The 20,307-nt window shown below is 34.8% G+C and overlaps 1 protein-coding gene and 1 long non-coding RNA gene across 3 annotated transcripts in view; one reads left to right on the forward strand and one right to left on the reverse strand.

The window, feature by feature from the left end:
* Window positions 1-202: 202 nt before the first annotated feature.
* Window positions 203-3,227, reverse strand: LOC149416069 (uncharacterized). Its single transcript, XR_016303516.1, has 2 exons — window positions 2,877-3,227; window positions 203-1,135 (listed from the first exon to the last, which is right to left on the reverse strand). It is a non-coding gene; the product is annotated as an uncharacterized LOC149416069 (long non-coding RNA).
* Window positions 3,228-7,611: 4,384 nt separating this feature from the next.
* The window catches only part of LOC149416070 (uncharacterized), a 57,440-nt gene continuing 44,744 nt past the window's right edge, over window positions 7,612-20,307 (forward strand). The window contains exon 1 of one of the 2 annotated variants that reach the window (XM_089641549.1): window positions 7,612-8,037. The gene's annotated coding sequence lies outside the window, so the exon portion shown is untranslated. Of the gene's footprint in view, window positions 8,038-9,919; window positions 9,991-20,307 lie in introns of those variants that run through there. The other variant, XM_089641548.1, reaches the window with a different exon arrangement.

Genomic DNA, 20,307 nt, shown 5'->3' on the forward strand with positions numbered 1-20,307 from the left:
ATATATACACAATTTATCAAGAAAAAATGGAGAAGAGAGGTGGGGAGGGAAGTGTGGGAGAAGAGACGTAATGAGTAACATACTTAGAATTGGGCTGACAGTTACATTTAAATGGTTATTAAAATTAATTAAAAAATAAACATTAAATCACTTTTATCTGTTTGTGCCGTGGCATAGCAAAAAAATAATTATGATTGTTTTATTATAAATTAGATTTTTACATTGTTTTATATATTTATCACGTGAAACTTTAAATTCTAATTTTGAAAATTCGAACGACGGCATTAGAGACGCGCAAATGATATTTCTCAGCAGTGCTTCAGCATGTGACGCGTCAAATTAGACTTTTGAGAACAAACATAAATACATTTGGAACAGGAAAATGGTTTTTCTCCAGAGTGGATCATCATATGAGACTTTAGACTTCCTTTGAAATAACTCGAAAAATCACATTCCAAGCATCCGAAGGGTTTTTCTCCGGAGTGTTTCCGAATGTGAGACATCAAATGTGACTTTTCGAAGCATGCATAATTACATTCCGGACAAGCAAATTTTTTCACTCCGGAGTGCTTAAGCATGTGACGGTTCATGTTTGACTTTTGAGAACAGATATAACTGCATTTGGAACAGGAAAACGGTTTTTCTCCGGAGTGCGTCATCATGTGAATCTTCAAGCTTGCTTTAAAGGTACATGTAAAATCACATTCCGAACAACCGAACAATTTTTCCCCCGAGTGCATAAGCATGTGAGACTTCAAGTGTGACTTTCGTGAACTTGAGTAAGCACACTCTGAACACTTAAATGGTTTTGCTCCGGAGTGCATCAATTTATGCCTATTTAATTTTGATTTTTCATGACAAGTAAAACTGCATTCTGAACAACGCAATACTTCTCCGAAATGCTTTAATAAGTGAGTATTTAAGTACGATTTACTAACACAGCTATAATTGCATTCAGAACATGAGAACGTTTTTTCGGTAGAATGCGTAAGCATGTGTTTATTTAGTTGGGATTTATATGAAGATGTAAAATTGCAATCAGAACATGAAACGGGGTGCAAATTTTTAACTTTCTTCTTAGCATCTTTTCTGGAACGAGATTATTTTTTCACGTCGCCATCATTCTTAAAAAGTTCTGCGAAAAGAAAAAAAATAATTAAAAAGATTGTATTAGACCAGTTTACAAATGATTAATTATAATTTTTAACGACATAAACAGAACGGTGACAAAAAAACATAATAAAAGAGTGTTGTTTGTGTGATATTTTTTTCACATTTCTTCAATGTTCAATTTCGTCACTGTACCATTATAACATGAATATTATTATTAAAAAAAAAGAAAAAATCAATTAATCCAGAAAGTGTAAAATTACAACATTTGAAAGAATAATTTGTACGATTATTAGAATAATACTGTTATTTTTTCTATAGCGCCGTTTTTGTGAGAAAATCACCTCAAGGGCATATTAAAACTTAATTTATACATTTAACCTATACTTTAGCATCAACCTATAGTCTATATATACCATATAAGGTCAGAGGGGAACATCTCCAGTCACACATTGATAGAATTGTTGAATGGAGTAAAATAAATCGGATTGAGTTTAATGCTTCTAAATGTTTAATTTTGTCATTCACTAGGGCGAGTCATACCTGGTATTACCGGTATACAATGAACGCCCGAAGTTTAAAACGTGTCTCGACAATGAAGGATTTTGGAATCATGTTTGATAGTAGGCTGACATTTCATGCTCATATTGAGACGGCATGTAGCACTTCACTGAGAATTCTGGGCTTTGTTCTACGCACTGCAAGGAATTTTAGAGATAACCGGGTGCTTATAGTTTTATTTAATTCCTTAGTAAGGAGTACACTTGAAAGTGGGTCGGTGATTTGGAGTCCACACCAGGTAAAGTATTCTCTCATGTTGGAGAGAGTTCAGAAGAAATTCTTGAGATTTCTCTACATGAGGGAATATGGCTACTACCCGTGGCTCTATCCCACTGACTTTCTTTTGGGTATACTCGGAATGAACTATCTACGGGTCAGGAGAGATGTGCGCATTGCTACACATTTCTTTAGACTGATTCGTGGATGGTTTGAAAATTCGGTCATCATGGAGAGCATTCATTTCTATGTTCCCGATGGTTATCTCCGTCACCGACAACATAGACTATTTTATCTCCTGGCCTGCAGAACTAACTTGCCTGCAGGTCATGCCTGTGGGGAGAGCAATATTCCTGTTGAACAGAATCAATTCGGATATTGACATTTTTAGCATCAATGAAGCTTCCTTTAAAAGGCAAGCTCTATTATCACTGGTATAGTTGATATACACACTGTTAATATTAATCTGAATTCTAATTGTAAAAATATTTAAAAAACGCATTGAAATTAACAATTTTGTAATGTTTTTGAAATGAATAAACATAATTGAATTAAATTGAATTGAATTGAAACTAAGTCAATAAGCCAGTCTAGGGCCTCAGGCGTCGCCCTGTGGACCTCATCAATCCCGCCGTGGAATGAATTCAGCGGGAATTCTTCGACCACACGTTTGGTCGTCTGCACCGCACCGCATTCACACTGAGCCGAGTCTTTAAGGACCCACCAGGTGGGCATCATGTGGGCACAGGCACAGCCTGTGGAAGAACGAACCTTATCCTATTGATTGCGGACCAGAGTTTACGATCTGATACTGGGTGGGAGTTTGTTAAATAACGTTACATCTAAAATTTCACAGCTTCTTTGTACAAAGGTATTATTTTGATATATTTGATTTTCTCGTACTAAAATAACAACAGTAAAATACTTCATGACATATAATTGATAGTTAGGATGACATATATACTGCCGTAAGTTTATGGAATTCCTACCTTCCATTCTCTCAACACTCTCGGAGTACTCCAGGTAATCCTCGGTAACATTCGGGAGATCTATATCGATGTACGGCGACCCCCCTCCGTCTGCTCCTCGGGGCCCTGGTTCCGTCTTGATGGTCACAATGACTGTGTCAGAGAGATCCATGGAACTACTATTAGAGCAAACGAGTCACAGTAAGACTACTTGCTAATTGGACTGAAGAATACGTGTTGCCTAAACAACGGAAGGATTAGGCAGTATGTATTCGGAAAGCTGTCGTTTTTTTAAGACAACTGCTGTCATATAATAAAAATCTAACTCACAACTAAACTAAACATCACACCGTTTTCCATAAATATACCACTCCGTTTTCCTTCAAACTTCCTAACTTTCTCCAGGGTTGCCAATTCGTTGGGAATTACCCAAATTTCGGGGAATTTTTAAGATTTTTCAAGAATTTGGGGAGAGAACCTTTTTGTGGTTGCATGAATACTAATAATAATTGGATACATAACATTGCGCCGTTTTTTGTAAAAAATCACGTCAATAGACTTGCACATTTTTTAAAAAATAAAATATATATTTTACGCTCAAATGGGCTTTTACAAACACGTACATAATAATTCTGTGGAACAGTAATAAAAAGTTCAATTTTCTTTTAATCTTATATATTGATAATGCAAAATAAAAGTATTAAGCTAACCATAATTGTAATTTTTACTGAGATATGTTATTTTAGCCTTATTGTAACTATATTCCGTGCAGTTGAACACATCTACATATATTACGAGTTCCCAGACTCCATTCAAAATTACCATTTACAAATAAATACAGAAAACATACCGACCAAGCACATAAACACACTTGTATGCAGATGACTCCATACTCTAAACACTGGACATTGATTTTTCATTTACTATTTTACCCTCTATTATCATTGATACATATTATTAAGGAATTAGTGGCAAAAGGAAAAATGATATTTCTTTAAGTCTGGAGAAGTTAGAAATGCGACGATTCTGAATAAAAGTATTTTTTGGTTATACAACCATGTTGAAAAATAATTTTACAGTCACTGTGAGTATGTACTATAATGTCTTATTTTTTTAATGATAAACTAATGTTTATAAGAAAAGGTTTTTTATGCATAGCACAAAGGATAAATAATTATTATAAGTAATAATTAGTCGCCTGAAATATCCATACAAATTGAAAATATATCCCGAGTAGGAGTTCAATTCCCGTCGGCGGCATTTATTTTTACTCGGGAGATATTTTCAATTTGTATGGAGATTTCAGGCCACTAATTATGTATTATAATAATTTGTTACTATAATTTCATTTTCTTTCGCAGGAAATTTTATGTTTAGAAAAGTGTTTTTAATTTAATATCAACAGATTTATGTTTTTAGCCTGAATGATGGAGAAAATTATTATTTAAAAATGCTAATTTCAATAGTATGTTTAATTTTGGATGTAAAGGAACTCGTGTGAATTTTGTGGGGAGTTCGAACATCTATAATGTGGGTATTTTAGAACATATAAATTGGCAACCCTTGTGCTGAGTCTGACAGTAATTGACTAGGTTGCCAATGCAAATTTTCTGAAATACCCGCAAAAGATTTTCAAAATCCCCACAAAATTCCATTTTTTTATAGTATACAATTTTATATTATAATTTTGTTCTTCTAGTTTCTTTAGGTTGTTTTACGAACTCAGTTTTATTCATGAATCTTTAACAAATGTGATAATTTACAGAATGTCATCCATGTTCTTTCTTAGACACCCGCCCGTTCGGGCGAGGTACTTTGGGTAGGAAATGTAGAACAATACTCGATACTCGAGGCAGTGCACTATACGAAACTGTGTACGACCGAACTGTTGTACCACTGAAATGAAATATACAATCGAATTCCCCACAAGTACTTTTATAATAATTCTACCTCCGAAATTAAACAAAATTTTGTTGAAATTTGTGTTTATTTTTAATTAAAGGTCATTTTCGGTTTTTTCTTTTGTTCAGGTTTTAAAACTAGAAATTTGTTTCTAAAGAAGACAGAATTATAGTTCATCTTCTCTTCCAATAATTGTGATATTGTTGGATAATCAAAAAAACGTTTATCATTAATCGTTATTCAATATGTCAGTTCTCATATATATATACAGAATCCCCGCATTTTTTCCAAAGAATCTACAAAGCCCTGGACATAGCTATTTGAGAACAATTGAATATTAGACACAGCAAAGTGAGTTGGGTTGATGCATGAAAAATGCCATAATTTTTTTAAGATGTCATTCCATGTCTTCTCTGTTTTTAAAGATATAATATCTCATTCCATCTCTTCTCTGTTTTTAAAGATATAATATCTCATTCCATTTCTCATCAAATACCAAAAAAAATCATAAGCCATTATAACTGCATTAACAACACACAAATAAAATAATAATGGTTCATAATGCACCGCTTTGAATTTAAATCAGTTCAAACGTAAGTCATTCAAGATACATGCCTACATTTCTCTCACCCTAGATTCGGCTTCAATGCCATTCATACAAAATCGCACTAATGCTCTGTCCAGGGCTTTTTAGGTACTTGACTTTTCCCACATCAAGGTTCACCCACAAAATACCCAATCGGTTTAAATTCCCTGCGATTTGGGGAATTCTCTACGAATTGACAACCCTGCGCAGCAGAGCTGTCAGATTGGGGCCGGTGTTGCAAGTATAATTATATTTGTCAAAACTATTTCCAGTTCCTCCCATATTCATAGTTCCTACTTGACAGTTTTCTTATTTAAGTATATTATATATACGTAAATACATAAATATCAACATGAGGTTCTTTTATCGATGACAAACCACCTTTTTTATGCACAGTCATATTGAAATTATAATAAAAACAGGTCGTCAAAAGTGTTCGTCACTTTAAAAAAAAAAGATATATTATCATATTAGCTGTACACCTCCACGCGTTGCTGTGGCTCAGTCTTCCTGTGCAAGTGAATAAACAATGCCGCGGGTTGTTTTTACGTCCAACAGATGGCGCTTTTTTTTTCAAAAAAGCACGTTTGTCCAATAGATGGCGCTTATTTAAACATTTTTTTAGTTGTCACAGGTGTCATAAATATATATAATATAAGTACATGAACACACACACGTATTTGAATTTATGTATTTATATATATGCCTAAAAAGGCTTTGACATAAAAGTGATACATGATGCAGTGTACATGATAATATTTGTATTATACAGGAGATACTGACAGTAAATAGATGTAATCCATTGTAAAGAAGGTACAAAATGCACAATTGTAAAATTTTGATTACAAATATACTGAGAAAATATTAAGAAATAATTTTAAAAAAAAACTAAATAAAAAATAAAACTAAACTAAATATGAAGCAATATTAGTAAAACGTAAGAGTAACATAAAGTACAAAAGAAATTACAACAACACTTCATGTAAGACAAATCATTAAAACTAATTTACCAACGCTACTCTAAATTGTAGGATTCGACAAAATGTTGGTATAGATTATGCTCAATTATATAAATGGAGTCAATAAATAAATCAATAGCACCCCCATACTTGGTGAAGAACTTTTCGGGGTATAAGCTTTTAAACAAGCGAACATTCATATTTTTATTCATATATGGATAGTTGGACACATTAAGCACTTAGAAAACACTTTGTGGTAGTTAGATGATAATGAGGAATAAGTTTTTCAGTTTTCGGACATGGAAATAACGCATTGTACACAATTCGTTGAAATTAAAACCGATTGTTTACTTAGTAACCAGGTTATTGATGCGAAAGTTTTCAAGTCAGATTTCTTCTCTTATTTAACCCTCTTTGGTACTTCCATCATTTTTGTTAAGTTTGCAAAGTTTTCTGTGCATTTGAAATGCGCTACGTACATCTTATTTTTGAAGATTCCGTAAAAACAAACACTGATATTAAAAATAAATAAAATTATCTTTCCGGTATATGAATTTAAAATAATTATTTCTATTTCTAAGTAATAAAATTTTAATATCAAACGTGAAAAATGTTTTCAAAAACGCTAACCACATTTTTACTCCAATCAAAAAAATCGAGAGAAGTCTTTATTTTAAAAAAATTTTTTCTAAAGAATATATAAGAAAACTTTTATCTCGTTATAAAAATTAAGTTTAATCAATTGTTACGATGGCGGTGTGAAATATGAATTATTAAATTTATCTTTTAATGGATTCCATTATTAATATTTTAGGCATACTGAAAAGAATTGTTATTTTTCTTTTGTCAAAAAAATTAGGTATTTCCTCATGATAGAAAAAGATATATACTTTTATAAAAGATGGACGCATGGTCATAATATATGACCCTTAAACGCTGGAGGAGTAACCCAAAATATTAACATACGATCATGACATAGTTTGTTGGGCTTAAATAAGAAATAAACAAATAAAACATTATTATATCAAGACATGGCGCAAAGAAAAAATGTCGAATTATCCGCATTTTAACAAAATGACTACTAAAATGTAAGATTTTCCTTTTGCGGAAACTAAAAAACTTATTTCTCATTATTACCTAACTGATACAAAGTGTTTTTGAAATAAAATGTGCATATAAAGCTTGTCCTTATTTTCGGCAAAATTACATTTTTTTAAACTAGGGAATTTTTCCCAACTTTTTTTATTTTTTTACCAACATATTCTATTTTTAAGCTTGGCAAGACTGATCCTCAGCAGAATTAAAATGGCTGACGAAATCGCCGGGCCTGCTGTCAAGTTGTTGCAAAACTTTATTCTAATATTGCACAATGCGGGCAACGACCGCGGCGGATTACGCATCAATTAATGACTGAATAATCGCGCAAGATTTTACTCGTCGGTTGCAAATTTCGTGTCGTTTATCCAGAAGAATTTCAACGATATTTTTTCCTCATACGAAATTGAAATTTGGCAGTGTTTTGACTTGATTCATAATAATAACAAATAATAAAGATCAAATAAGTATAAATAATCATTATTGTTAATGTTTGTGTTAATTATAGAACGAGCAAGCCTCGAGTGTTGAAATAATAATAATAATAACCTTAAAATGTGACATAAACCAAATATGTGTTAAAAATTTTCTGTCATAAATAAACAACAGTGAAAAGTTTAATTTTAAAACTCGTTCAAATGTAAGACAACGTTTCAAATTATTAAAATTGTATCATTATTAGTTTTAACGGTAAACTTTTACCTAAAACTACCGATTTGAATACACATTTTCGCGTAATTATATTAGTATTTACGAATTTAATATTAAATAGAATGTTTTTTTATTAAAAAATCGTAAAAATAACAGTAGTTGTGGGTAAAAGTTTACCGAAATGGCTTTAGCGGTCTTTGACGACTAGTTCTGAATTGCTAGATACTTCCCAACCTCTGTCGTCCTCATCTTCTTTCCCTCCCTACTACCTTCTGTCTTTTTTGTGCTGCAAAAGAGTTCTAACTGTCCTTGAGTCAGTGGTATCCCCAATATAATATGCGAAAGTGAATGGCAGTAAGTCGAGTACACCTGAGTAAAACATGGCACGTTCAAGAAGAGGATTAATAATTTAATAGGGTCTCATCAAATTTAGAATAACAATAAAATTTGAGACTAGACGATGTGTGAACGAGAACAAGTTTAACAAAATTTGTTTGTTTTTATTTTTGGCAGTATTGCATTGCATTACGTAATATTGTGTTGTCGTAAAACACACTGAACGTAATGATAATTCCTAGAAGTGTGATCATATCCTTTTTGAACAGAAAACTGAGTCAACAATTTGCTATATCAAAGCAACCTTTCGAATTCTAGAATCGTGGCTAACAGTCCGTAATGGAATGTTGATAACAACCCTAATGATTGGCTGTGAGGCATGAAGGTTACAAGTAATTCGAATGCTTTAGAAGGCTTACTTGTGTTAAACCATGTAACCCAGTCAGACTGATGCAATTAAACGTGCTTATTTCAGTGCTGTATTTCAGTCTGTAAATTTCGATTAAAAGTTTTGCTTTAAATTTAAACTTCATTATAAAAAAATAATAATTTACTATTTTTAACGGAAGATTATTTTAATTATTGTCATTTTCAAAATTGGAACTGATTTGTCGGGAATTCAGACGATCCCCTTGACTTCGAACCGAAAAAAAACTGTTCCAATTTTTTACCTCTATTAAGTCCAGTTTTACCTCTAACACCGAACGACCGGAAACTACCGAATTCGGTTCCCGCGCACTGCTACTCGCGTGATAATAGTGGTACACCGTTTCGACGAGATATTAGCATGTAATAACGCCTCTATCCCGGGATTTTTCACGGTTTAGATGCTGGTTAATAATCTGTTAAAAAAAAAACTTGAGAGTGTGTTTGACCAATTTCGTGTGCAAAATTGTGAATGATCAATACTTTGAGCAGGTGGATGTGTTTGTGTATTTAGGAAGTATATTCTAGAGAGATGGGAAGGCTGACAGAGATTTTGAAAAAAGGGTAAATGCGGGTAATTCCATTCATGGAGGACTGAACGCAGTTGGCGCTAGCAAATTGTCCAAAGAAGCGAAGCTAGCAATCCACAATGGAGTGCTGTTACCTACCCTGATGTGTGGTGGTGAGGAATGGAACTATCAGCGAAAGGATGAAAGTAGACTGAATGCTGTGGAAATGAGATTCCTAAGGCGTATGTGTGATAAAACCATGAGAAATGTGGAGAACGAAGAAAGGAGTGTAAGAAGAATATATGACACGAATGTGAATGCTAGAAGAAATCGGCGACGTCTGAGGAAGGCATGGTACGATCAAGTGTACCAAATGCTTGATCGCCCGAGTTTGTATGAGGCGATGTATGAATGTGAATGAGGCAAGGAGTGTGTGTCAATTCCGAGTCGTTTGGCGGTCTGTATTCTCTGCCTACCCCAATGACGTGATGGTTAGTTAGTTAGTTCGGGCACAGTGACACGCCCGCAATACATTTCTATCTGATATTGATACTGTGGTAGGTACATGGTTTGGTATCATTCTCATTTGCGATTATTTCAGTCCAGTTTTCAGTTGTTCGCTGTGCGAGTTCAAACAATCTCATGTAGTAAACAGCTGCCATGTTTAAAAAGTGAGTTTTAAATAGATATTATCATATTTAACTATAAATTAATGATTATCAATGTGTAATTATGTATTATTTACATTAAAATCATTAAATATTAGTGGTATTTTAGTCATTTGAACGATCTTTTGTTCGTGTTTCTTTCACTGTCAGAAATTTGCCGAGCGAATATAGCCTTTGTAAGGTCCGTAATGTCCGTAAGGTTTATTTTTCGGCGTTTTTTTAATGGTTTTAATAATCGAATTTTTTATTTAAAACAATAAATCTTTTTTCGCTTTTGTCTTACTAAAATAGACTTAATTGGTTTATTTTACAATGTTTATATGTTTAATTAAGTTATATTTGTATAAAAATCATGAAAAAAACGTATTTTAGTCGTTAAATAACTCATTAGTTCATTGAATATTTCGCCGCCAAAATATTGCCACGCTAATATAGCCTGTATTAATTATAACCGTAAGGTTTATTTTTGTTTACACTTTTTCTTTAATTATTAAAGTTGTTGTAATAACATGACGTTAATAATATATTCAATCTATTACTTGCATTGATATTTTTTTGCCACGGCAATATAGACTCTATTTATGATGTCCCTAAAGTCTAATTTTAATTGTTTTTTTTCGTATTCATTTTAGAATGTATTTTATTTGGTCTATTTACATTTCTAATTATCGGAATGTTCTAGTTTTTAATTACTTTTTCTTCGCAATCTTTTTCTACCTATCCTATCTTAGGTTGTCTAACATCTTAATGAAATAATGGAACCTTTTCATTTCATCAAAAACAGACTGAAATTGTAATCTAGAAACACTGTATATGATATGTTTTTATACACGGTGTACGGAAACTCGTAGTAAAAACGGAAAAATGGTGAATCTGGTTCCATGATAACTCAACACACCTTTAAAAAGTGATGTAAAGTCATTAAAAGTGATGAAAAAACTAACCTTTTGATGGCCTCCGTGATGACTCCGCCGGACCATAAACCGCACCAAACAGTCACACGTTGAGGATAGAGAGGCTTTTCAACAATAACTCTTGGGTTTTCCGAGCCCCAGATGCGACAATTTTGCTTGTTGACGAAGCCACCGAGGTGGAAATGGGCCTCATCACTCAAGATGATTTGAATTTGATTCACTCAAGTGAATTTTAATAATTTCAATGCGTTGTTGAAGCGTGTATCGTTCCATTTTTATTAATGGCGTAGTTTCTACTTGTCAAATGTCAAAAAATGGCATCTTCAAAAGTAACATCTACCGAAATAGCGGGCTATTCAAAATAACACCTCTTATTGGAAAACCCTGTATTAGTTCAACTATTGTTACACTGGTATGTATTTCTTTTGAATAACTGCATCACTTGCAATAGTGTTTTTGTGCACACATTAATTGTTCTTTAATTTATTGCTATTATTATCCTGTTTACCACTGTACACTTATAATTCGATTATCACTGTATTGTAAAAAAGCCATTTTATGGCGTTTGAATAAATAAATAAAAATACATAAGTACACCCAAATTATCAGCATGTCGCAATAGCGGTCAAATCTACGCAAAGAATTTTGCAATGTACAATTTATTTAAGATAATAGCTATGAATCACAATTTTACCGCTGATGCCCTAAGATGATTACGTTTATTTTTAATATTCAATGACGTTAATGTTTTCATATCTAATTATCTATATAAATAAAATCCTATATGTTCAGTTTAGGGAGGATTTTTTTTTATATATTAACTCCACACAGGAGGCCCTGAAGAAAATCCCTGGGGATGCTGTGTGGAGGGTCTTTTTGTGGAGAGGAAGGAGTGAACATGGGTCTTGAAAAGTCCCATGTTGTAGGAGGGAGGAAACACAGAGGCCGGCAGTTCGTTCCACAGCCGAGCTGTTGAACTTAAGAACGAATCGTAGAAGCGACCCGTTCTCATGTGACAAATGTCAACCATGTACACATGTTGGGCGCGCGTTTGGCGTGTATCCCGGCTACGCACCGGTGCCGAAGGGATCAATGACGCTAGTTCCTCAGAGCATCTTCCATTGTAATACCGATAGAACAAGGACAGCATACCTACCTGACGCCTGTGCTCTAAAGATTGCAGTCCGTTTGTTAAGATTGGGGAATCTATCAAACGGACCGCCCGTTTCTGCATTGTGATTATCGCCAATTTAAATTGGTTGTTGGCTGAATGATTCTGTGGTTCTTCAATCCGTAGAATCCAAGGTAGCGTGATTACTCTTGGTGTGTAAAAATGAGGATTCGAATATTTTCAATTTAGTTTTTATTTTAACAAAACTCACGTTACAATAATTTCATGAACAAAACAGATTGCGTACGTTAGAGGAGATTTAGGGCTAAACCGACGGCTATACCACTGGAGCGAGAATTAAATATTTGTCACGCGTGGTATCGCGCGCAGGTTTACAGTGTTACCAGTCTAACATAAATGTGGGTAAAAGTAATGTTGGTATTATTTTCGGGAGATGTAAACTCCCTATAATTTACCCTACAAGTTTCTCAAGATATTAAGGACAGGTTGTTTCGGAAAATTTGAACAATTCATCAAATTTCAACGTTCATTTTCGGGTTCTGTGAAAGTCATCTTCAAATTCTGTTATTATATCATTATAGGTTAGTTCCTTGACAGAACTGAAATAAAAACAGAACTTGAAAAAATCTTTCACAAAACTTTAAATTTGATAAATTGCTTAAATTCTCAGAAACAAACCGTCCTAAATCTCATAAATTTCTTCACCGAAAGCTATGAAATTATAGCACAATGTTGCATTAGAATAGTAGTGTGTTTTTAAATACCTATATTATACAGGGTGTATCGGCAAGTACCCGACAAACTTTAACCAGCTATTCCTTAGCACATTTGGAGTAAAAAATGTTATGGGCACTTTGCTGTCCGGTAATTTTTTTTTTTCCATTAAAAACAAAAAATAAATAAAAAATCCACACTCCGTCACTGTCATTTGCATTGTTTTTCGTGTTCAACAGCTGTTATTAGCAAGTGTGTCAAAAAGTGTCCTCGCTCTTTCGTACACACTAAATAATAATAGCTAAAAATGAGACGAATGTTGCCGTGCCATTTCGTTGTGATTGTAAAAGCGCGCCAACGTAGGTACGTAAGTACATTATTCAACGAAACTCTAACAAAATATTGCCAGATGGGTTTTCAAACTTTGACAAAGGATAAAACATTGGTGACATGTGGTGAAAATATGAATAGTAAATTTTTTATTAAAAAAAAATGTTACCGGACAGCAAAGTGCCCATAACATTTTTTACTACAAATGTGCTAAGGAATAGCTGATTAAAGTTTGTCGGGTACGTGCCGATACACCCTGTATAGATGTCACCTGTGACAGGTAAAAGTATGCTTTTTTGTCACCAGTGACAGGTAAAAACATACTATTTTTAAAAACAGCGCTATCTGTTGGATGTAAAAGCAACAAGCGCTATTGTTTCTCTATTTGCACGGACGGATTGAGCCACAGTAACGTGCGTATAAAATAACTAAATACCTCACACATACGCAATACAGTTGTTGCTGAGGAATACTTATATGAGGAATAGTTAATGATGAATGTAAGTAAGTCTTAAGTCATGGTGTTTGAAAGAGGGAGTGTGAAAACTGCGTGCAATATAGGTGTGAATGAGGAATACTTGGAACAGGTGGATGAGTTTGCGTATTTAGGAAGTATGTTCTAGAGAGATGGGAAGGCTGACAGAGATATTGAAACAAGGGGAAATGCAGGTAACTCCATTAATGGAGGACTGAACGCAGTTGGCGTTAACAAAAAATTGTCCAAAGAAACGAAGCTAGCATTCCACAATGGAGTGCTGGTACCTACCCTGATTTATGGCAAGGCATGGAACTGGCAGAGATGAAAGTAGAATTAATGCTGTAGAAATGAGTTCCCTGAAGCATATGAGTGATAAAGTCACATATGATTGTGTCAGAAATGTGGAGAATTGCAAAGATGATGAGAGATAATAATAATAATAATAATAATAATAATAATTGGATAATTTGTAGAGCGCCGTTTTTGTGAAAAATCACCTCAAGGGCGCTGTACAATTTATTTCCTAGGATCTACATTTGTTATTTAGAAAAGATACCAAAACATACTTACCTGGCAAGTCACTTCCGACAAACACACTTATATTAAAAAGTTTATGCTTATAAAAGATAGAACTGCACGCAGAGGACACTATATCAAAAAACACTGGTCGTCGCATGATCTTAAGTCTGCTATAGTTTTTATTTTAATTTAAATGTATTTTAACTGTCTAAAAGCCTACAAATTGTTTTTTTTTTTTTTAACTTCCGATTTAGTTGTCCGGGTTAAATCTTCCCCAAAGGAAAAACTTAACCCTTCCACTCACTTTTCCACAAATGATCATCTAGTCAATCAACATTATGTAAGTGCATTATATAAGCAAAATAAATACAAAACAATACAAGAACAACACGTCAACTCACCAGAGATCAAATGGGAAAATAATTCACCGTCTCCAGATATTTTCATATCAGAGGGTTCGGCTCGGTAGAACTTCTAACAGGGCCTATAAATCCTACTGATCCCTCAACATAAATATTTAAAAAATCTTTTGTTATCCTACATGTATTCAAAATGACCGACTTTTGCATCTTTATATATGATTTTTTTGATAGATCTAATACGCCTACATTTTTAATTAGAGAGCTAGGTATAGTGCCAGTAGCCGAAATAACGAATGGTAATATTTTTATAGTCTGAGAATGCCAAATTCTTTTTATTTCATTTCCTAAATCTGTGTATTTTCTTATTTTTTCACTAACAGATTTTTGAATATTACAGGTAATCTAATTTAAATTGCCGTCAACTGTGAAAGTGGAGGTTTCTGAAATTATGGATACGACTGTCTGAAAAGGTGCGTTTTAAGTTTAGACCTAAATTCTGTCGAGTCTGCGATCATTCTCAAATCATGTGGCAGTCCATTCCAGGCTTTAGGTCCTGACACGGCGAAAGCACGCTCACCGAACTTAGTATCTGGTGTGCGCTTTGGTTCCTTCAACCTTCCGATAGCTGATGACGTTGCTGACCTAAGGGTTGACTGTCGGGAATTGGAATCTTCTGGTATACACAATTCTGATAAATAAGCCGGAGCCATTCCGTTAAGTGACTTAAATACCATCCAGCATACCTTGAACTGGATTCTTTCAGGACATTTGAGCCAGTGCAGATTTTTGAGATGCTCTGAAATGTGGGATTATTTAGATACTCCGGTGATAAGCCTTGCGCAAGGAAGACACAACAAGTGAACCAGATACTTGAGCTTGCGTCAATAGTCAGAATAATAGAAGGGTAAGCATGAATGTGAATGAAGCAAGCAGTCAGTTAGTTAAATAACTTATAATGAACATTATAACGGAGTTAATATGTTGCCTCGTAAGAAAGATATTCATTTTATAGGCTTGCAATTATTTCAAGGCTCTCTCTTTATATAAAATATTAATTTACATAAGTGACTAATTCGTATTAAAGTTCACTAATATAAATATAATTAACTTCAGGTATAAATAATTGAATTACAGGATTAACTTAGGCCTAGCGCGCACCACGATTGTATTTTTTGCGACACTATTTTAAAATCGTGCTATAATAAATCGCAAAAATAATACTGCGCGCATCGCGATGAAAAATTGCGATAATTGTTCATTCTCAACATGGATTTCGTACAAATTGCTTGTATTGTTTTGCTTCTTCGGAAGAGGAGGAATAAAAGAACACATAAATACTGGACTCATCCTTTTACAGCAGAAAGATATGTTAAAGGTTTCTTTTATCTGAAATACAATGATCTTCGACAATATCCAAAAAAATTCTTTGGCTATTATAGAATGACGATTCAGACATTTGACAAACTATTAAGAATTGTTGGACCTCAAATTGCATACAATAAAACTAGATGGCGGAATGCAATCTCAGCTGAAGAAAGGTTGTCAGGTAGCGATTTTAAATCGCAGTGCGCGGGTGTCCATATAACTTCAAATGCTATAATTTTATTTTGCGACAATCGCGTCGCGCGCTGTCGCGGAAAAATGTGACAAATCACAATTTTAAAATAGCAACTATTTATTTGTCGTATATGCGCGCACATACTTACTAACTCATACGTTGCATTTCTGCGACAAAATTATCGTTGTACAGAAAATCGTGGTGCGCGCAAGGCCTTACTGAAGTTTTAGCATCATTGGAAATTGAAAAACATTGAAAATCCGGGACAAACACACTACCAGTTGACCTATGAAATAAAAGAAAAATAATTAGGATGGGTTTAATAATTTATAAATTGAAATACATTAGTTAATTTGAAGAAGTTTGCATATTGTACACTGCACAGGGAACGCAGATACTGCAAATAGTACACAACTGCTAATCTTGTACTATACGCAAGTGCGCCCCCCGTTTGAATTTGGCAACCAACTCTGTGCAAAAATCGGCAGTCTGTTTGATAGATTCTCTTATTTTAACGAACGGAGGTCGGGTGGGAATGCTGTGATTGTTCTACCGGTATTTCAATGGAAGATGCTCCGAGGAATCGGCGTCATTGATACTTCCAAACGCGGGCCTAAAATTTGTTAAAAAATTGATATTTGCCACATGAAAACGGGTCGTTTCTGTGACTCGTTCTTGAGTACAACAGCTCGGTTGTGTAACAATTGGCAGTCTTCTGTGTTTCCTCCCTCCCAAAACATGGGTCTCTTCAAAACCCAAGTTCACTACTTCCTTTCCACAAGAAAGATTCTGCACACAGCAACAAAGATGACATAGAACCTGAGAGAATAAGATCGATAAAATTAACCAAATTTAAGTAGCTCAATTCAACTGGAAGCTTTGGTCCCGGCAAGGATTGACGGCAACGCTTCGCTACTGCTAATGTCTTTCTCGAGCGTCGTCTCCGACTTCTCCCACCATTCACTACTGTATACCACAATATTCATCATCGCTTTTGGCTCTACAACCCCTGGTGGGTCTTGGCCTCCTCAAGAGTCTTCCTCCACTCATCTCGGTCCCGCGCCAGCTCTCTCCAGTTTCGAAGCTCCAAGGCAGACAAATCTTTGAGGACGTTGTCGCTCCATCTTAACCTTGGCCTTCCCAGGCTCCTTCTCCCTATCGGTCTTGAGCTCAGCAGGGACTTTGGTTCTTGATGCTCGGTCATTCTCTCCACATGACCTAGCCACCGAAGTCTTCCCAGTGACATGAACTTTGTGACGTTTAGCTCCTTAAACAGAGTATAGAGCTCATTGTTATAACGTCTGCGCCAAAATCCATTTTCTAGAACCGGTCCGAAGATGCGATACCACAATATTACTGTTAAAAAACTACATTACGTCGACTTTAATTCGATTTCCCTATCTCATTACGATGCAGAGATATCTTTCTTCGTTCGACGTTATCCTTATTAATTCCACTCCATATCTTATTTATTTTTTTATTTAAAGAAAGCAAGACAAAAATATATATTACATTAAATAATAAAATTTAAAAAAATACAGAAAAGTTCCAATAAACTACTTTTCAATAGTTTGTCGATGGCAACTTTTCACATAAAAAATATTAAAAAAAAGATAAAACTTATTTTACTTAATGACAACAGTGATAACAATAAAAAATAAAAATTTGTTTTAAAAATATAAAAACATATACACAACCAGAGGCGGATTTTCCCTTAGGCCTATGTAGGCCCGGGCCTAGGGCGGCCAGATATTAGGGGCGGCCAATCGTGACAAAAAAGTCACAGATGATAACAAGAAATTACTTCCTAAGTACCTAAATATTCTACGTACGAAATAGCGATATACAAGAGCGTGTTCACACACAGCACACAGCGCGCCTCCACGCCCCGCAGCCGCCCTCGCCACACCTATCATGCTCCGTCGCTCGCCCGCTCGCGTATTTCCAATCCATTCAGTTGCGCTAGTGACTGAACCGCGTTAGGTATTGTTATGCATAATAGCGTGTTCACACACAGAGCTATAATATGCGTGGGATGGCGTATTTCAGCATATCGCTCGCCATACTTTCCAATTTGGAATGTACGGCGAGCGATATGCCGAAATACGCCATCCCACGCATATTATAGCTCTGTGTGAACACGCTCTTAATCACCTTACAAAAGCTATAATAAATAAATAAATTTCTGAATCGATTTCGATAAAAGTTGTCAATAAAGTAAATTCATTATGTAGTCTATAGTCTATATCAGGGGTCTCCAAACAACGGCCCGCCAATGTCATCAATCCGGCCTGCGACAATCGACAATTATATACAGTAATTGAACTAGCGAATTCAGCAAGCGTATTTTTTTACATTAATTCCACACAGGAGGCTTTGAGGAAAATATTTTCCCTCACGACCTATGTCATCTTAGGTGATGCTGTGTGGAGGGTCTTTTTAAGGAAGGGAAGGATAGGAAGTTCTGAAAAGGAAAATGTATGAGGGGTGGGTAGGAATCTGGGGATAAGTGTGTCCAGGAGTGACATACGTATGAATACATCCCTCCAATAGTCCGGCTGGAAAGGTCAAAAGGCCTCCCTCACCCAGTCTCTCTCGATCCGGCCCGCCACGCAGCAGGTGGGCAGACGTAAACATGAACCATGAATGATAATGGCAGGAAAATTAAAACGGTTTTGACCCTAGGAACTTACTGAAAAGTTTGGATACTCCTGGTCAATATGATGGGTACTGAGAAAGGGGCGGCTACATGGTCTGGGGCCTTAGGGCCTAGGGCGGCCAATACTGCAAATCCGCCTCTGTACACAACAGTGATAGTATCTACCTATAGTTTGTATTAGACTCTAATACAAACTATTTCTTTCAGCGAGCCAATTTTTCAACATAATATTTGTTTTTACATTTGTACATTTTTTTATTTCAGCAGGTAACATATTTAAGCAACTAGGTATCATGTAGTCCAGTGGTCTTTGTCCATATTTGTTTAAATGCTTAGGTACAATTAGTCCTTCATTTAACGTAAAACGAGTATTGTAAGTGTGGTCCAGTCTATTTATGTATATAGGGCTATTCATATGCTGAAATATAATTTTATACCACAGAATTGATCTTACTGAGAAAATTTTAAGATTCTGATAAAGGTATAGAACATTATGCCTTTGTTCGTATAAACTTTTTGGACTCCGTATCTGACACCGCCAGTGCAGAAATAATGCGTTAAGTATTCCTCGTGCGTCCCCGACTTTTTCTTACATTAAAATCACTCTCTAAACACTCCTGGCACTAATAAGAACAAACTTTGAAATTATTAGCGATATCGGTCAACTACTTTTCAAGTTTTGAGAGCTCACACATAAGCAGGTTGAATTTTTATTGATTTATATCCATTATTTTAATGATGAAATAAATACTTCATGTTATATGGCCTTTATCGCATTTGAATCCGCATAAATTAATCTTTAAAGGTGATAAATATATTACCGCGATTAGGTATAAAAATACCCTCAAGGAAATTCAATATTATTGGTATGTACAGGTTTTTCCAATAAGAGGTGTTATTTTGAATAGCCCGCTATTTCGGTAGATGTTACTTTTGAAGCTGTCATTTTTTGACATTTGACAAGTAGAAACTACGCCATTAATAAAAATGGAACGATACACGCTTCAACAACGCATTGAAATTATTAAAATTCACTTGAGTGAATTAAATGGAAATCATCTTGAGTGATGAGGCCCATTTCCACCTCGGTGGCTTCGTCAACAAGCAAGATTGTCGCATCTGGGGCTCGGAAAACCCAAGAGTTATTGTTGAAAAGCCTCTCTATCCTCAAAGTGTGACTGTTTGGTGCGGTTTATGGTCCGGCGGAGTCATGGGACCTTACTTTTTCGTAAATGAGGCTGGAGCAATAGTTACAGTGAATGGATTGCACTATAAAGAGTTGATTAATGATTTTTATGGCCGGAATTGGATGGTATTGATCTGGACAACGTTTACTTTCAACAAGACGGCGCTACGTGCCACACAAGCAACGAAACCATTGATCTTTTACAATTAAATATCAAAATAACACCTCTTATTGGAAAACCCTGCATTATAAACCAAGGGCCTTAATAATAAACTTGTGTTAAATTTTACGCAACTTATAAACAAAATCCATTAATATAGGGTAAATACTTGTTTGGTAGTTGTGTAAAATTTAAAACATGTTTATTAGTACGGTGGTTAAAATGTTAATCGAAATAAAGAAAAATGATTTATTTTATCTGCTGTAAAAATTATAATTTAAAATTCTTTTTTTGTCGAGTTCAAAAAA

Source organism: Hesperophylax consimilis, chromosome 17 (genome assembly GCF_061612785.1).
Source record: "Hesperophylax consimilis isolate HC1 chromosome 17, BYU_Hcon_1.0, whole genome shotgun sequence".
NCBI classification, from domain to species: Eukaryota; Metazoa; Arthropoda; class Insecta; order Trichoptera; family Limnephilidae; genus Hesperophylax; species Hesperophylax consimilis.